Source organism: Apium graveolens, unplaced genomic scaffold (assembly GCF_009905375.1).
Source record: "Apium graveolens cultivar Ventura unplaced genomic scaffold, ASM990537v1 ctg2912, whole genome shotgun sequence".
Lineage (NCBI taxonomy): Eukaryota > Viridiplantae > Streptophyta > Magnoliopsida > Apiales > Apiaceae > Apium > Apium graveolens.
The window spans coordinates 105,808-125,209 of record NW_027417846.1 but is presented as its reverse complement, the minus strand read 5'-3'; the positions used below and the strand labels follow the sequence as shown (position 1 = coordinate 125,209).

The window sequence follows — 19,402 nt, the reverse complement described above, 5'->3', positions numbered from 1 at the left end:
TAAAATTTTACCTCAACATCAAACCATAAGTTGGCTTTTAATTTCCGATCCACCTTAGGCGAGCTTGCAATATCAATTGGAATCATAGTTCTACCTAGCATCTCAATGTAGGACTGAAAGTTGTGTCTAGTATCTCCTTCAGGCTCTCCATACATATTTCATCTGACATTAATTTTCATTTCCTGAGCTTTCTTGATCACTATTTTGTACATTATTAAAATACCTCGCGCAGATCCATATCTCTACTTTGAAGTTTTAATACTGGTTGCTGGTTTAGTTTTTGTTTCATTTGGTATTTCTTTTGGTCCTTCAGACTGACCACTGGCATCTTCTGCTATCTAGATTCCCTACTTCTATTTGGCTTTTTCTGCTCCTTAGCTATTGGTACAGAGTCAGCTGCTTCATTTGGTGTTTATTTTGGTCCTTCAGACTGATCGCATTATTCTGCTACTTTGATTTGTAGAGGAAACTCATTGGCTTCCTCGGCTGTTTTAGATTCACTACTATTCTTGGAATTTTTCTGCTTCTTAGCTTCCATTTCAATCCTTTAATATAAAGTGCAACAAAATATTAGTACAAATATATGCAACTGATAGAACATGCAGATAGAACATGAATAATTAAATGTAACAATATACATCCAAAAGCAACTGATATATATATATGTGCATTAAGTGAACTGTTTAAAGTAGAAGTGCATGCATGATCATGCTTAGTCACATTCGCATGATCATGTGAATAATAAAGAGCAACCAAGATCGCTATTGTCTATGCATGAACATGCCAATGTGTGACGCCCTCAATCTCGGGGTTAGAAAATGAGGACCCACACACCTTAATACTAAGAATAATTAAGCATAAACCCCGATAAACTAATAACAGGATCAAACATGATTAAGTTTGAGACAAGATTACAACTACCAACCAGATAATATATATTACAACCCAAAATAATATTTAATTTACCCAATTAATTCTGAATTGGAACCGACAGATAACCCATCGAATCTTTATAAACTTTCCGACTAAGTGCTTGCTCACACACAACCTGTACTGCCTGCTCTGGCATCTGGAAGCCTACAACATGGTAGGGTCCACCAGGTACACTCTTACGAGAAGTGCGCCTAAGTCTGGCCATCCTCTTGCTTAACTGCCATGGTTAGAACAAAACATAATATATGTGTATAAAACTCAACAACTAACTAAATGACATTTCTATGATGCAATAATTAATATCCATTCACAATTATTTTTAAGGCATTCTAATGAAAATCTCTAGGTGGCAGATTTCTATCTTTGGTCTAGGGAAGGTTTATGAAGAGATAGTTGGGCTTTCAAGAATCAAGGTTCAAGATAAGGAGAAAGCCGACATTCATCACAAATCATTAGGATCTCAAGGATCTTTCAAATGGAGAGCGAGAAATTATTGAACTCTGGGAATCAATTATATAATTGATAAAAATATCAAAATAAGAATCAGGGTTCTCAAAGCTGTATGATAAACAATAACACAATCAACTCATTTCGAATCATTATAAACCATTTCATTTTCACAGAATCAATTTCTTAAAGCAATGTATTCAATATCTTTTATAAATTGATAGGGAACCCTTGATTGGACTACTTTAACTTTCAAAAATAATAATACGGGTGATCAGCCCGTACCGACCTCCATCTGGTTGTTAAGGTACCTATGGCATAATTTTAGCCTTAAATTGGACTAGTCTAGCTAGTCTCTTATATGACTGGACTAGTCCCACTAGTCTTTTACGTCTCAATACAATCCATCAGGAATTCATTTGGAAAACCTTGTGTTGGAAAATAAAGGTTTTACTAAATTAATTTTATCATTACCAAGAATATGAAATCATTCGGACTCTTTCAAGTCAAAAATCATTCTTAAGTTCAATTTCAGGGATTCAAAGAAATAAAATGAATCAAAACAATCAAATACAAATTATATGGTCAAGATCAAATGACAATAAGGATCATAAGTTAGGGAATCAGATCAGTCTTAGAAATCATTACGAAATAAGGTATATAAAGGAAAGATATAAGTTGTTCAAAACAATACGCAAGGGTGTTCACAAAGGTTCTTACAAGGTTAACAAGAATTCAAAGTATCCAAAGGAATCAATGGGTAATTGGGGTATGAATCAACAGGTTTCGAGTAAAGGTTTAAACAATAATCAAATCAATTCGTTACAAGAACATTATCAGGGTGTTTTGAGGAACCAATAACAGGTATGGTACAAAAATCAATATCAGGGTTCAAGAATCAATATGAGGTTATCACAAGTGTTATAAAAGATGAATACTCTATCATGGCATCATCAATATCTTTTCCATGCATAACTTATACAAGTAGGCAGAGTTACTTGCCTCGATTCGCTTTCCTATTTTACAAAGGTTGAACTACTACCACACAGTATACCCTTCCCTTTCCTAGCCTGAATGTCCTCACGCTCCGAATCTACAGTCCAAAATCAAAAACCCTAACTAGATTCCCATTCGATGTTCCCGGAACGATTAACAATTTCCCTTTATCACAATACTCTAAGCACTACAAGAAAAACGGCTAAATATGACCGAAAAATTTCAGTCATATTTAACTAAATATGACTGCCCGTGGTTATTTTTGATTTAATATGACCGAATTATGTGGGCCTTTTTAGGCTTGTCAGATTCAGCAAAATCGGTCATCTTTAGTTAAATATGACCGACTAAATTTGACCGTTCATTTTTGACCGAATAAATTTGACCGACTAAAATTGACTGAAAATGGTAATTAAAAATTTTTGACTTTTGATTTTAAATTTTTGATAAAATTTGAATTTCCCGCCTCTTATAAATAAATATGACAGACAGCGGTCAAATTTATAAATTTGACCGACACATTTTCAGTCATTTTGATAAATTTGACTATTTTAGTATATAGTCAAATTTATAAATATGACGACATTTGAGTTGGTGAAATTAATAAAAATGACTGATTTTGGTCAAATATAACAAGCAAAATATGACTATTATTAGCAAAAAAATTACAGACCATCTAGAGCAGACCAATACATCCACAATATGAATTGACTTTTAATTTTAAAAAGGAAGCTGTTAGACGTTAGGTTTTGTATCCCAAAGGATTAGCTATTAGATGACACTATATTTTCAGTCTATAGAAAAATAACTCTACTGGTCAGCATCTTCATCTTCGTCTTCATCTTTATTGCTTTGAAAATCAGTCGTTCAATTCACATTGTTGATTCTAGTACCTTGCACTAAAACATATAATCTCCATTAAGTGAAATTTACTTTATAACAAACAACATAAATGTTTAACAAATTAGAAACAAAATCAATTGTAAATTGCAGCATTTGCACAACAGGAGTAACTACAAAACCATGTATACTCTTGGCTGACAGTAAAAAAAATTGCTCAAAATAACAAACCTTAAAAAGAACAAAAAACAAATTCATACTCAACCAATATCTAACTTTAAGAATTCAACTATTTATCAGAACTTAGGCTAATCAAGAATTGTTTAATGTAGCAATAAAAACAATGATAAATTGACTCAAGTGCAAGTACGTGTGCAAGAGGAAAAACACTTTATCACGTCAATACTAAAAATATTTTACTTTATCATATCAGCATATATATATACACACACATATATATATAGTAGAACTTGATAAAAATAGAAAAGAATCACAAAACATGATTAATAAAGAAGAATCAAACAAGTGTTAACCAATTCAAACATTGTTTGTAATAATGATGTAAAGTTTGTGAGATCATTTTACACTACAAGAAAAAAAGGGTAAATTTGACAGAATAAATATGACTGCGGCTAAATTTTACCGACGGTGGTCATATTTATGGTCAACTTACATATATAATTGGTCAGACTTAAATTTCAATGTCGGCGGTCAAATTTAATGTCTACCCAGCATTCTAAACCTGGTCAAGGATTAAATATGACCGATGAAAGTCAATTTTATTATCGGTCACATTTAATCAGTCATATTTAGTTTTTAACATTGCCAAAAAATGGAGGGAAATTTCCCGCCATGCTAACCAAAATTGAGCGGCACAAATATGACTGAGGCCGGTCATATTTAGGCTTGGTCATAAAAAAAATGGCGCCAAAATTCCCGCCAAAACTAAGAGATATTATCAGGAACCAAATTGACTGAAGTCGGGCATATTAAGTTTGACTGTCACCGGTCAATTTTGTTGTTTACTATTTTTTAGATATATTTTAATAATGTACTAAATTTGACTGCCTTCCGTTGCTTCTGTCGAATATACAAATATGTCTGCACACAGTTAGATTTATAATTATGACTGCCCTCGGTCAAATTAAACCATTTCAGATCTGATACCTTCTGCTTATTTTTTAAAATTTCCTTTTTTACTAAACTTTCTACTCTCATTTTGCCTTCTTCTTCCACCATAACTCCACCCTTTGTCCACCATAACTCCACCCTTTGTCCTCATTTTTCATGAGATCTAATCAATCATCAAGTAAGTTTCATTCCTTAACTTTTGCATTTAATTAATTTTACTTTCTTAATATAGTATGGAACTATTATTTGGTTGTACACATGTATATGTATTTTTGGGAATTCTTAATTTGTTGATGAAATTAGTGTTATTATTAGTTGTGAACCATGATTATAATTAATTGAACTTTTATGGTGAATATTAATGTAAATTATAATGGTTGTCAATTTATCGATTTGTTTAATTTAAATTGATTATTTATGATCTATTCACATTTATTGTAATTTGAATTCAACTCACATCACGTATGTATAATTTGTAGATGACATACGCTCGTAGTTGGGTTGGTCGTAATCGGGACGATGATTTGAAGTATTTAACGGAAGAATACAAAGAGGGCGTGGATGAATACCATTTATTCTTTAATAGAATATCATGTAGACTTACATAGACATAACTAAATTTACTATGACATCTCCTTCAACTAATTAAACTTATAATTTTTATTTAGTGATTTCATTGTAAAACAGGATAGCATCCATAGCTATTCATAACCACCTCATGCGACCTACTAGTTAATGCTCTACATCGTCTAAATTCCCATCCACATACTTATTAAGGTTTTAAAATAGTTAAAATTACAAGCATATAACAACAATATTAGCAGAACAGAATAGAAAGGTAAAGCGGAAACTACTTATCTCTTTGAATATTAAGACGTTAAGAATTTAATGATGTTGAAGATAAATAGTTTTAATTGAGCTGTTTTCTACTGGATTTTAAAGAAGTTACTTCTACACTTTCTAGAAATAAGGGACCTTTTATTTATTGGAAGTATGACAATTTTCGTATTTCCAGGTTCATTTAACCTGGGTATAATCCAGAGAGAAGAAAATAATATGTTATGTTCTTTTATAATGTGTCCCATGTGTTACTTCATATATTTAGGACTAATGCCTAAATATAAATTGTGCAAGTTTGTAGTTTAAATCAAGAAATGCTTGATATGTACAAAGTAAAATGTTTAAAGATGGGGTTTGACCTGGGTTCCTGGAACTTCTCATATTTTGGTTATCTTAGTTTGTTTACCGCATGTGAATCTAAATTGCAATTTCTATAGATAGTTGATACAGATTATATGTTGTATTGTAGGGTACTAGAATTGAAAAGGCTTCTTTATATGACAGCCACTTCCAAGACAATAATGAAGATGATGAAGATCAGGATGCTGAGAATTACTCCCTCCATTAGCGTGACACTCCCTGCTCTAACTAGTACTAGTAGGTTGACTTTGCCATCGAATGAACTTCTAATATCTACTATTATCATCTCTTAGATAATTATTTTGGGATATAACAACTAATTTCTCCTTGGTAGCTAACTTTTTGGGACATAAACTTATGTGTTATGTCTCCTTTTGGGTTAACTTTTTGGGATTGAACAATCAATTTCCCAGCCTAGCTTAACTTGTTGAGCTATTAGATGTCAAATTTTTACAATGTATTGGCATGTATAACCTTTTGGATGTTTTAAGGAAGTTATTTGGATGGCACAATTTAAACTTATCTTTATATTATTTGAGTTTTTGTTTATTTTCGGAGATTGTGGATCGTATATACAGGTTATGGATATACTGGTTCACAGGGCCGGTTTTTTTAAAATAATTGTATGTTAAATTTGGCCGTTTTTCGTCACATTTAGCATACCAATATTTCATGTAATAATTATATTTGACTAATATTACTCATATTTGCTCTTTAAATTTGATCGAAATCAGTCATTTTTATTAATTCGGCTAACACAAACGAAGTCATATTTACAATTTAGACCAAAAAATAACCTAGTCAAATTTATAAAATTGACTGGTGATAAGTCGGATAAATTTATAAATTTGACCGTTGGTCGTGGTATTTTGTGACTAGAGGCGGGAAATTCAATTTTTACAAAAATTTTGAAGTCAAAGGTCAAAATATAAAAATGACCGATTGAAGTCAATTTTAGGCGGTCAAATTTAGTTGGTCATATTTGAGCGGTCATATTTAGTCGGTCGGATTTAATTAAATTTGACTGATTTCACTAAATTTGACCAGTCTAAAAAGACCGACACTTTCGGTCATATTTAACTAAATACGACCGCTAGAGGTCAAATTTGATTAAATATGACTGGAAAATTTCGGTCATATTTAGCCATTTTTCTTGTAGTGTGAGCAACCTACTATTTTCATTTTATTGATATAAACAGATGGTTTCTTTACAGGTAAGAAACTTTTAATAATAGGTAAGCAATAAGAATAATTATTGCAATATTGATGGGAAAAATAATGGCCAACCTCATGCACATGAATTAATTTAAAGGACTTCATAAAGTTTTGTAAAACATCTTATGAAAAGGTCTCAGCAGTAAAGTTTAAATCCACAAGACAAACCTGCGAAACAATATGCATATTTGCCCATTGTGGACCAATTTTCCTCTATGCAAGGCACTTCAAGTTATTGACAGAGACATTTCAAACTGAGTAAATCTGCACCAAAGAAGAATTATTATTATGCTCAAAACATATTCCGACGAATGACGTATCTCACGAATAGAATCTTCTGGCAAATTTGGAAAATGCTTCAATTTACGGTGTAATACATAATAATGCCCTTGTAAAAAAGTAGGACACTCTAATATTATCGGATCGTAATACAGGGCCCACTAAGGAGTTGTTTAATCCCATATACATTCTTGTAAAATGACACTATAATGCATTCATATTTCTAAAAAAGTCTCAGGATATAAAATTTGCTAAAAGAACGACACTAATATGGCTAAACAGCGATGAGGAAAACACAAAAGAATCTAATAACAGGAAAAAGAACGACTCTCTTGTGTTGTCAAGAAAAACCTAGCAGTAAATTAAAAAATCTACAAGTCAATCATCCAAAAAAAAATAATAAGTGTAAATATGTTTTATCTTGCCAAAACAATTGAGTGCATTCCCAGCCTTTCTCCCAGTCCTGGAGCATGATGAGCTTGTCATCACACGCTGACAAAACATATGGAAGGTTTGGATGCAGATTCAATTACCTGATGTAGTCTGTGTTTTTTTCAAATTCTTTAATCTTATAATATTTGTTATAGTTGTATACGCGAATCATTTTGTTATCGGCTCCAACTACAAACCAATCTTTTCCAGGTATACAATTTGCACATCTAACTGCAAACAATCATATAAAATCACAGTTAGTCTTGTAATCCATCATAAACTAGTAAAAAAACTCAGGATAATAAATTTAAATCATCAAGATACAAGGAGTGATGTAAATGTACCTAGCATTTCAGTAGTTTAAAGGACTTCCCTATTTTCTATAATATTAAAGATAAATTAAGCAGGCATTTCAAATACATGCTTGTATTTTAAAATATGAAAGAGAGACATAACTGATCAAAACATAAAAACATCAACTTACTTGGTACTTGTAGATCCAAATTAACACAGTTCGCGAGTATAAACTCAGTGGTTCCCTGCACAAAGAACATCAGATTGTGGAAGCAGGAGTGGATGCCCTATAATTTAAATATTTGTTCTCTGACGGAACAAATTGAGTTATTTCCACCCCTATTCATCTCATCTTCTAAACACAAAACCTAGTTTTAAATGTGAGATAAACTCCAGATTTATAACATTTTCAAACAACTCGAGTTTGACTTTAATCAGGTACATAGGCTTAAATCAATTGGATAAGAAAAACTTGGACTCGAGTTATAGACTAGATTCAGTTAGATTTATTTACTACCCGGATAAGAATTATTACACTACCGTTAAAAATATAAAAGAAATATTACCAGGAGTTAGCTGCTCTCCTTTAAACAAGTTAACAACTTTATAATCATAATCAATCTCTGTTTGAAGCACGGCTAAATTCAATACCTGCCAACCCTATTTTCTGTCCACAATACCACAATCAAAAATTAAAATCCGACACATGATAAATTTTTTATTTCAATAAAGCCAAACAGAACAACACTAAAAATGGTATCAACTCCAAATTCTGCGTTCGTCGTGAACTGAACCAATTTAAGCCAGCACTGAACATCACCTCATTATAATCCTACAATCATAACCAACATAACAATCAGCTATATTTCCGCAAATTGGTTCAGTTCCGCAAATTTAAACATAACTATAAAATAATTAGTCAAAACACGTCGACAAAACTCACTGAGTATGAAACAATCCACCCATTTCTTAAACTCAAACACAAATTTCCAGATAAAACAAAATCAAACTTAAAAATATGATCAATACTTCTTGACACAGCACACGAGTAGGAATAATAATAAAGGCAGGTAGAGCGAACTTCTTTTATTTCATAGAAAATAAACCAAATAAGCATAAAAATTAAGAACATAAACATCAAAACAAAACCCTGAAATTGAAATCACCTTAAATCAAAGCCTTGAAATGCAAATCCCTAATTAGATGAATACCTGAAATTAAAAAAATTATAAGAGGTTTAAGGTAACATAAACATAAACAAATCAATTGAGCCTCAACTTCCTAACTTGACATGTATATCAATTGAGCCATAATTAGAAATCCAAAATCCTTATTACGTACTAGAGATCCCAAGTTGTGTCAAGAGAAAGTGAGGGTGGTTCTAAGAGAGATTAACGGGAGAGATTAGCCAGAAAGAGAGGGTAGAGAGCCAGCGAGAGTGGAAGTGCTGAAAGTGAGAGACGATTGAGTTACGGTATTTTGAGTCAGAGAGAGTCGATTGAGTGTGGTTGTAAGAAAATTTGGGGGGCATTAGCCCAAAAGTTTTCCTGCCCTAGTCCAAAAGTTTTCCCCGGGTCTGAGTCCAGTATACTTAAACTTCAATAAAATAATACTTAATAAATTAATAACCTCGATTAAGTAATATTTTTTTATAATCCCGACCCAGATCGTTAATATAAATTAATAATTCTCTTATTTCATAAGTTAATAATTTTTATTAAAATATATAAGTCGCATAAAATATATAAATTAATAATTTTGTCTTATATTAAAGTTATATATTTTTTTAAACTATATTTTTAAAATAAGACTATAATGTAAACTTACTTTCTTATGAAATTTATTTGTCCATGTACTTGTATCCTTTTTAGGGAGCTTGGCGTACTCTAGACCTACAGAAAATAAGCAATATTGTTGTTTTAAGGACATCATTTAGAGTGGTTACAATAATCTTATAATCTTCCTTTTTTATCTTCTTTCCATTTTTTTATAACAGTATTAATTGTTTGTTCATATTCAACAATTATGTCACTTCTTTATTTTCGCCACAATAATAAATAACATTTTCGGTATTCATTGCATCATGATAATTAATAACATTTTTGGCATATATATTTGTAATATGTTTAAAAGAAATTAAAAATGATGTATATCGATAAATTAATAAAATTATTAATTGATTTATTAATTAATAATTTTCATTAAATAATATTTTTTTATGATCTCGGGTGTATTAATTTATCGAAGTTTACCTGTAGATAGAAAATATTTAAACTCTATTATATTAATAAATCTTGAAGTAATTATTTTAGAAAAAATTGGTACTTAAGTCAAGTGCTAAAGGCTAAAATGACTACATCTATTGTTATAATATGAGATCAAAAAGTATATTTTTGTGTAAAATATGCCTTTTAAGTCGAATACTGGTTCTATTTTACACTAATATCTTTCCAAATTTAGTGAAGTTTTGTAGCTCTTTTCCAAATTTCATTTAAAATAAAAAATATATATATTTCATTCGTAATTATATAATAATAGGGTGAGGATAGCTATAGCTATTTTAGTGCTAAATATAGTATCAACTATCCATTTATGCATTTATAAGACAAAGTATATGCATTGAAGTATATATTTTTTATTTTGGTCCAATATTATACACAAACTATAGCTATGCATTCGACTTAATCTTATATATACTTTGTTTATTACTTACTTTTATAAATTCATATCTGTATATTTATAATGTGCTGAAAGTGAGAATCTATCGACTAAGGGTGTGATGTGAGCTTTAACATCACTATAAATTATATCGATATCGATATACCCTTTTAACATTGGTCGTGTGAACAACGGATGTCCAAGTACCGGTATCTATAATAAGAATTCTAGTAGTGCCTCCATCTAAACCGTTTTTGAATTTACTTAATAATTACCGTTATTTTTATATATGTGACAAAAAAATGCCATAATAGTCAAATTTATAATTTTATATAAAAAAATAATACATTATAATAGTTAAGATATAGTGTCTATAAATGGATTTTTTTTCATGAACCCTTCAAAACTAACAAAATTAACATTCGTACAATTGGATCATTAAAATTAAAATTTGAAATTCACAAAACTAGTAACCCTTTAAATTGACAGCCTAACCTTTAAATCCAATCTTAAATCATGTATCTCACACAAATACTTTGTTGTGTATATGTTATGTACTTGATGATTTCATGAACAAAACACCTTGGTAGATTTTACTTAGTGAAATTATGTAGCACTCGACGGATAAGGTTTATAGTCCCGACGGATGACTCAATATAGTCCCGACGGATGACTCAATATAGTACCGATGGATGATGACTTATTATCCATCGAGTGAGTAGCTTATGTAACAAAAAGTCTGCAGCACATTTCTGCATACACATTGTTTAGAATATGTAGTAGTACTTAAGTCATGTTGACTTTAGTTAGATATGCAGAATAGGTTGATTAATTGTACATAAATGATGTCCTATAATTCTGCATAAGTGAAATGAAGTCAAGTGCATGATTGCTACCCAACGGATAAACAACAATGAATTCGACGGATGATCAAGAACCCGACGGATGATCGATAACTCGACGGATGATCATAAACCCGACGGATAAAGAATTCAAATATCTGTTGACAGTGACAACACAGTCACATGCAGTCGAGTGGATGCAAATGGAATGTGGTAGCCTATTCAACTGGGTTTTCGAGAACAAAGAAGCATTGCCATTTCTATTCTATTATGAAAATATTCAAAGATGCTGAAATAGAGTAATGAAGTAGCATTGTAATAGACTATATAGTTTTTGTTTTATTATCCTGTCTCATTACTTTGTAATCTTGGTGATATATAAACCCAGAAGTAGCAACTAAGGAATTATATGAGATACAAGCAAAGAAACATTTGTAAGCAGAATTCTTAGCATTCTTAGTTGTTGAATATTTGTAAGCAGTTGTGAGCATTTTGCACACAGGGTTCTCTCGATATATATTATATATCTCTGGTGGAATCATTCAAATCCACCAGAAAGTTTTTAAAGACTCTTGTTTATAATTACTTGTGTTTTGATTCATTTAAATAACTATTCCGCATTGTGCTAATCAATTCACACTTATATATATATATTCGAGTTAGAACATTTTTATTTCAAGAAAAAGTTTCAAGAATTACATTCAACCCCCCTTCTGTAATTCTTGTCATATTGTTAAGGGACTAACACACTTGAACAATATAATGTATTGTTGATATAATTTTTACACGCGTATTACTCTATGTTCATTAGTTTTTAATGTAAATATTATGTTCTCGTACTAAATTATGTTCTCGTACTAAACATTTATTTATATCATTTAAAATAAATCTTACCAGTGACTAAAATAATTCTTAATATGTTGTTTTTGTTATTAGAGTACTCCAATATTTTTTAATAATTAATAAATAATTTACTATTTATTAAAATAAACAAACAAAAATGATTTATTTAAAATTCACCACTGGCAGTCAAATTTATAAATATGACCGTCATCGGTCAAATTTGTTTTTTGATATTTTCGTTTAACCAGTGGCGGGAATTTCGGCGCCAAAAGGTAAATATGACCGCGTTTAAATATGACCAACGACGGTCAAATTTACACCCCTCGGCTCGAATTTTGTTTCCTAGGCGAGAATTTTCCCTCTCTTAATTTTGGGACATAAAAAATAAATATGACCGATTAAATTTGACCGAAATTAAATTCAATTACATTTAGTCAAAATTAACTATTGACCAGTTGCAAAATAATGGTTGACTTCAAATGTGAATACTGCCGGTCAAAATTAAGTTTGACTAGCTATACACGAAGGTTGACCGTAAATATGACCGTTGACAGTCAAATTTAGTCGGTCAAATTTACCCTTATTTTCTTGTAGTGAAAAGTACAGATACTCAATCATATACACTAACCACGTTTATACCACATACTCATATACTTTAAAGCAATTAGTCAATGAATCAAATATTGCAACGCAATTATGACACATAGCATATAATCCTTACACCCAAACTCTATACTCGAGTAATAATAATGATCACACAACCCGATATCAAAACGAATCAATCTTTTCTTTTATTTCACATAATTCGAACCAAAACCAATAATTAAACCAAATAATTTCTTAGGAATCTCACATGCATTCACTTAGTCAAATCTTAGGATCAAATCAATCACTTTTGTACCTATAAACCATTCGGTTATAACACAACACGGGCGAGAAATCAAACGATTCTTTTAAATCGTAACCTTGCTAAATACAACACCATATCTTACATTTAACCATTAATTTATCCCAATCTAGCTTATGTTCAATATTATAACTCATGGAAACATAGAAGCATCACTTTGAGCACATAATTCATCTTAATTTCTTATAACTCGAATTATGCTATTCGAATTTCCCAAAAATATCACATGCAAACATCAAATTGATCTTTAATCCACCAATTATCTATCTATATCACGATTTCTAGTAACAACTACTTACAATCATCAAAATACAACATCATGTACCAATTAATGTTTCCAAACCATAACTCATTCTACTTTGCCAACAATTTTTATACTCAATCATTTATAAGTCCAAAAATCAACTTATATTCTTAAAAAACAAAAACCATTCGGTTTCAAGCAAAGCACAACATGAAATTATGAATAATCTTTTTTATTCATATGAGAGTTCAGTTATTATATCACAACTCACCACCGGTTCACCGGAGTTCATCATCAGTGGCGGTGGTGCCCCCATTCGGGGGTTTCCAACCTTAAAACCTCCGATTTCTATTAAAAAAATGCAGTACAACTACATGCAATTCAATTTCATCACAATAATAACAAAAACTCTAGTTGATCAAGTTAAACTCGAGCCTCGGCTCAATACCGAACCCAAACAGACACAAACACTTTACATGCAAGCATAAACACACACATGCACATGGATTAAAGCTCATATATGGAACAAGGATGAATTTTTATGGTAGAATCCATAAAAATTGAGTGAAGAAGAGAGGTGTACCGAGAGGTAGAGAGAGAGAGGAAGAGAGAGAGAGAGATAGTGATGAGATGAGAGAAAGTGAGAGAAAAGAGAGAGAAAAGAGATAGATCCAGGTGAAAGAAATGAAAAAGAAAGGGGGAGTGGGTTTTTATAATAAAAGGGCAGAGGTACATTAGTAATTTACAAGGTTTTCTTACGTCCATTCTCTTTTCTCTTTTATTCTAAACTCCAAAATGAATTTAAATAATGAATAACTCTGTCAGAAAATATGGGAAGGCAAAGAATAATAAATTTAGAATAGAGAACTCGAAATTAGCTTTTCAGCCATGTTTTCAAAATAACTTTTGAGCAAACGGTTGATTTAGTACCAATTTTACAAGATTGCGTTCAAGATAGAATTATAACTCGATAAAATCATTTTAAAATACACCGATCACGAAATTAATCCATCTATAATTTTTATAAAGTCTCTAGGACTATTTTGAAGATAACAAACAAATTTCACACCTTGAACATACTCAGCTAATTTTATAAAAATATTTAAAGGTTCAATAAACCTTATTTTAAATCAAATAAATCCCTTAAAATTATTTAAAAATCAATAGAGCACATAATCAAGCATATTTTCAAGCAATAGCATGTATTCACATATCACGACTCATATTTGATCATAAAATTGGACTTTTTAATATTATTCTCCTTTTCGCGTAACGGGTCTTCTCCCGTTTGACGGCCCGATGCTGAGTGTTTCAATTACGCTTCACAATCATTCTCTTTATATCAACTGATACATCTCTGGAATATAACACTTAAACATTTCCATTTCACATTACAACACACAGTTCACATTTAAATACTTTTAATCTCTTTTAAAAAGGGTCCCGTTCAACCTGACGGCCCGACAACACAGCTTATCCCCTAAGCTGACTCATCAAACTGGAACTCGTCATTTTACGTTCCCAGTTACTAATATACAATAAAGACAATTAACCAACAAAATTATTTAACCCTTTATTTAATCACATAATTTATAATTATACCACAAAATTATACTGTATTCTCTTAATTACGTCACGAATTTCCCAATCGCTATACAGGGTTTACATGAACATTTTAAATCATCAGACAATGACTTTTGCTACCTTCTTGCATGAATATGATGTAATAAACATGAGCATCCCAATACCACAGTAGTCGTGTACTTAGACATATGAGGTTTTCATGAAAGCAGGATCATGTTTGAAACCTGTGTGATCATGCTAGGTTTCTATTCTTCTACAAAATCATTGTAAACACTTGAATAACTTCAAGCAAACACATCAAGGTAACATCTGAGAGTAAGAAAACAAAATTAACTAATACTTTAATCCTCGATGCCTCCCAAGCAGAGCTTCTTTAATGTCATTAGCTTGACCAACTAAATATGACTGCAACTAAATTTGACTAACTTAATATGATTGCAGCTAAATTTGACCAGCAGAAGTCATATTTACGGTCAACTTTTATTTATACACTACAAGAAAAACAGTTTCAGATAACACTAATTAGACAACAGTTGACAAAAGAACCGTTGTCCCAAAATGACAGACAACGGTTTTATTTTGCCCTCCTATAACCATTGTCTAATCCAAGGTTCATACAACGGTTTTGTGAACCATTGTAAAAAATCACAAAAAAGTGGAGTTTGCACAACAGTTTTTTAAAACTATTGTCTTGATATGCTTCACACAACGGGATGAGTAACCATTTTAAAATATTTGACAACGGTTTTTCAAATTTGTTGTTAATCCAACTCTATAAAAATGGTTTACAAAACAGTTGTCTTGTAAATGTAAAAAGACAACAGTTTATGAATTTGTTGTCTAAGCGATCCCGAGACAACGGTTAATTTTAGAAGTCTTTCTGCTGGATATTTACCTTTCAGATAAGTGTTTATGTAAAATATGGTCTTATTATATGTCAAACAACGGTTCTTAAATAAGGTTCAGATGACGCTTCTAACAAGACAGTAACCATTGTCTATTTATAGGAAAATGTGGCACCATCTAATTGGTGGAAAATATTTCACCCGGATCGCTTAGTTTGCAAAATCTCACCCATTGATTGGCTTCACCTAGATCACTTAGTTGGCACAATAAGAGACCTTGTGTGATATCAAATTCTTAAATTTTAAAATTATTTTTTAGAATTATTTTTTAAATGATCCACCAATACGGATATTAATGTGTATAGATTTTAGTCATATGAAAAAATTATAAAAAAAATTCAAACTTATGTTTAATAAATTTATAAGGAAATTTCGGTAAAAGTACTATTACCCTCACCAAGATTCTTTCCGGAATAAAAAAATTATTTTTAGTCGATCCAACCATACAGATGTAAATGTATATAGATTTTAGTCATATGAAAAAATTACATAAAAAATTAAACTTATCTTACATGACTTTATAATGAAACTTCGATAAAAGTACTATTACCCTCAACGAGATTCTTTCCCGAATAACAAAATTATTTTTTAAAATTATTTTTTAGGCGATCCAACCGTATGGATGTTAAAGAATATAGATTTTAGTCATATGAAAAAATTATAAAAAAATTAAACTTATATTGCATGACTTTATAAGGAAAATTAGGTAAAAGTACTGTTACCCTCATCGAGATTCTTTCTAGAATAACAAAATTATTTTTTTATATTATTTTTTAGACGATCCAACTACACGGATGTTAAAGTATAAAGATTTTAGTCATATAAAAAAATTATTAAAAAAAATCAAATTTATCTTGAATAATTTTATAAGGAAAATTCGGTAAAATGACTAATATTTACATGAGACTCTTTTACGATTGTCTGAAAATTAAGCAAACAACGAGTTTTACGACGTAATCCGTCATCTGATTACAGACGACATTTTATTCTCACTTAACCATTGTAGAACATAAACTCATACAACGTCTTATAAATCCCTTGCTCTAAACTTTTGTAGAAATACTACAATTATAACAGTTTTGTATTATTTCTATGAAACCATTGTCTATCACAAATTATTATTTAACGCAGTTTAAGACCTATTTTTCAGAACTAATGATAAAAGTAAATATTTATATTTAAGTATTTTAAAAGTATTTATATAAATATTTATATTTAAGTATTTTAAAAGTAAATAAAAAGTTACATGAAATGAATATTTTTTAGGATAAATGTCAATTAAGTTGTAAGAGATGCAACAGTACAACACCATAATTGTTAGTGTAGACTAATAATAAACATTTTTTTAATTTTTAAATAAAATAAAAACTAATTATTTATTTAATTTTAAAAATAATTAATTCTAATAATATTATTGAAGGGAGTACTAAAAAGAGTAAGATACCACCAAATAAAGAAATTATATACTGTAATGGATTGAAAACTAAGGTATATAACTGCTGTATTTATTACTAAGGAACGTGAGCTTCGAGACTCCATTTGACTGCTCTTGTGTTTTGTGACTCAATCTGCCTTAACAAGATGCCTACGTACCTTGCTGATTGCCAAGGATCAAGTCAAAAAATGTAAGTCTGATTTGTGGGGTGAGACCCCATATATAGATGTTGGGAGTCCTTAAATTGGACTTGGTATAGGAGACTTGGTTGACAAGTCTCAGAATTAGAATAGACTTTGGAGTCCTAAATAGTAGGAAACTGGTTCCTTATCCTTCTAGGTCCCTTAGAGGCTAATCTGCAAGGATTTATGTCCTTATTGAGACTCTTCTCAATAGCTGATTTTTCCCTTATTAATTAATTACGAAATTAATTAATATTCAGGGTTTTTGGACCTTCTTTGTTCCATCAGGCCTGATCTGGTCCATCAAGCCTGATCAATGTGTTAACATTTTTGGTCTGAATGTCATACATCTTCTTATTGGGCCTAGTAACCCAAATCATGTATAATTAATGTAATATTTAATTACACAATCATGATTTATTTATCCCTATCATTTTCCCCCTAATTTTTGGGAAACCGTATAAGATTTTGGAAAAGTTAAGTTCGTTCATTCCCTTTCAGGGTATCGTTTAGGGTAAAGTGTGGAGCGACCTACACGTTTACAGTGATTTGCCTTGTACATGGCTTCAGGGTCGTTTAAAAAACTTCCTTTTTATTTTCTTACCTTTTCCCTATTTTTAGGAATTTTCTGATATTTTTCAGGAATTTTCCCTTTTTTCCGAGATTTTTCCAAATTTTCTGCATTTTTTCACGAATATTTTTAAATTTTCAGCCCTTTCTCGACCAGGATCCTAGTCGAAATTTTGACCTGAATCCTAGTCGAATTTTGTGGCAGCATTTCAATCCTGGTCGAAGGATGTCGACTAGGATCCACGACCTGGATTTCGACCAGGATCCCAGTTGAACCTTCGACCTGGATTTTGGTCGAATCTTTGTCCTTCTTTGTTTCCTGGTCGTAAGGTTTTGACTAGGATTTACGACCTGATTTCGATCAGGATCCTAGTCGAACCCTTGACCTGGATTTTAGTCGAAATTTATGTGCTTATTTGTTTTCTGGTCGTATGGTTTCGACTAGGATTTACGACCTGGATTTCGACCAGGATCCTAGTCGAACCCTCGACCTGGATATTGGTCAAAATTTCTGGCCTTGTTCCTGAAAAATATTGTGCTTGATTCAGGAGTTCAACCTCAATCCTGGTCTTATTTACCTGGACTTCGACCTCAATCCTGGTCTGGACTTCGACCTCAATCCTGGTCTTTTTTAACTGTAATTTTCGGGTGTCTATATGAAAAAATTCGAATAGAATTCACGACCTCAAATTTGACCTCAATCCTAGTCTTTTTTACCCATAATTTTCGGGCACCTGTTCGAAAGAATTTGAATAGAATTCACGACCTCAAATTCGACCTCAACCCTGGTCTTTATTGGCCTTCTTTCTAATTCAATTTGGATTGGGCCTTGTTTGGGCCTTCTCTTTTTCCAAATCCTAATAGGGATTGGGCTTTGATTTGGGCCTTGACTTGGGCATGTATTCTTCTAAATCCTAATTAGATTTGGGCCTCTATTTTTCCAAATCCTAATTGGATTCGGGCCTCTATTTTTCCAAATCCTAATTGGATTTGGGCCTTCTATTGGGCCTCTTCCATATTATAACTAGACTTTAATATGTTTAAACACCTTCTTTAGAATTCTCTAGAATTCTCGAGAATTTTTTATTATTTCCTTTGGAATTCTTTGGAGTATTCTGGAACGTTCCATTTCTGGGCTTTCTTCTTTGGGCCTTTAATCTTACTGGGCTTTTTCTTCCTTCAACTTCACTTTTTCTCCTACATAATGGAGTGAGTAGAGTCTATTCCTCCTCACTTTCTCATTTCTAAATTCTCCTTCTTTTTTCTTCTGTTAAGGATCTCGAAGAACAACTGTAGGTCGGAGTATTTTGAGCCCCAAAGCCTCCATTTAGCAAGCCAGCCTCTTTTAGCAGCATTACTTCAGGTAAACACTTTTCCCTTTTCTCTTTTTGTGCTTGTTTTTGCATAGTTTGCGTTTAAAATTGTCTTCTTATGTGCCCTTTTTTCAGATGACTGATAAGAAAAT

At 31.3% G+C, this 19,402-nt stretch overlaps 1 long non-coding RNA gene across 6 annotated transcripts; it reads right to left on the bottom strand.

The window, feature by feature from the left end:
* Positions 1-3,006: 3,006 nt before the first annotated feature.
* Positions 3,007-9,329, bottom strand: LOC141700785 (uncharacterized). 6 transcript variants are annotated; one of them, XR_012566512.1, is made up of 6 exons: positions 8,934-9,329; positions 8,334-8,599; positions 7,958-8,012; positions 7,575-7,704; positions 6,931-7,026; positions 3,007-3,275 (listed from the first exon to the last, which is right to left on the bottom strand). It is a non-coding gene; the product is annotated as an uncharacterized LOC141700785 (long non-coding RNA). The 6 variants fall into 6 exon arrangements; XR_012566510.1 differs by having other exon boundaries at positions 7,958-8,599; positions 8,934-8,978; positions 9,046-9,329; XR_012566511.1 differs by having other exon boundaries at positions 7,958-8,599; positions 8,934-8,978; positions 9,109-9,329.
* Positions 9,330-19,402: the final 10,073 nt, after the last annotated feature.